We start from the raw sequence: 797 nt of genomic DNA, 5'->3' as shown, positions 1-797 counted from the left end.
TGTGTGTGTGTGTGTGTGTGTGTATGTGTGTGTGTGTGTGTGTTGGAGTGTGTGTGTGTGTGTGTGTGTGTGTGTGTGTGTTGTGTGTGTCATTCACTCTTAGCATTGTGCGTTCAATAACTTCACTGCACTTAGTGCGAATGAATTTCCGTTTCTATCTTCCATGCTTTCTTGGAAACATGTCATTTATTGCAGGTCGATATAAAAGATTCAGTCCTTAAAAGATGGCATGGCCATTTTGCTATATCTTTGCCTTTCGTCTTTTCCTTTTTAAAAATTTCTTTTAGATTTAATTTAAATGGCGTCTTTGTTCAATTTTTCTTGGTTCCTTTCTGATCAACCTATCAATTGTTGTGGTATATCGGTCTTTCAAAATTATTGACATTTATTTTCTAGTTTTAAGAAATAAAGATATCATTAATTAGTTAACAGAGTTTCTGTTACCATTATCAGGGTAAAAAAAAAAATAGGCTCTTGTGTTATCTCATGCATGTTAAGAAATTTATAAATAATGCGATAACAATAAAAAGGAAAAGAATATGAAGAAGAATAAGAAGAAAAAATAATAGTAATGGTAATATAAATGATGATGATGATGATCATGATGATCTTGATAATGATAGTTATAGTAATAATAATAACAATAATGATGATGAAGATGACAATAATGACTGCATTTGTATAATGCCTTACCGTGTTCTACAGTATGTTCCCTGCGTTTAACAATTTCATGTTTTATTCTATTGTTCTAGCTCTGTTTTCAATTTAGAAACTCTTTTACACTGCACTGGCTAGAA

This window comes from Aplysia californica, unplaced genomic scaffold (genome assembly GCF_000002075.1).
Source record: "Aplysia californica isolate F4 #8 unplaced genomic scaffold, AplCal3.0 scaffold00329, whole genome shotgun sequence".
Taxonomy (NCBI): Eukaryota; Metazoa; Mollusca; class Gastropoda; order Aplysiida; family Aplysiidae; genus Aplysia; species Aplysia californica.
The sequence above is the reverse complement of the archived record's forward strand: the minus strand, read 5'-3'. Positions refer to the sequence as shown.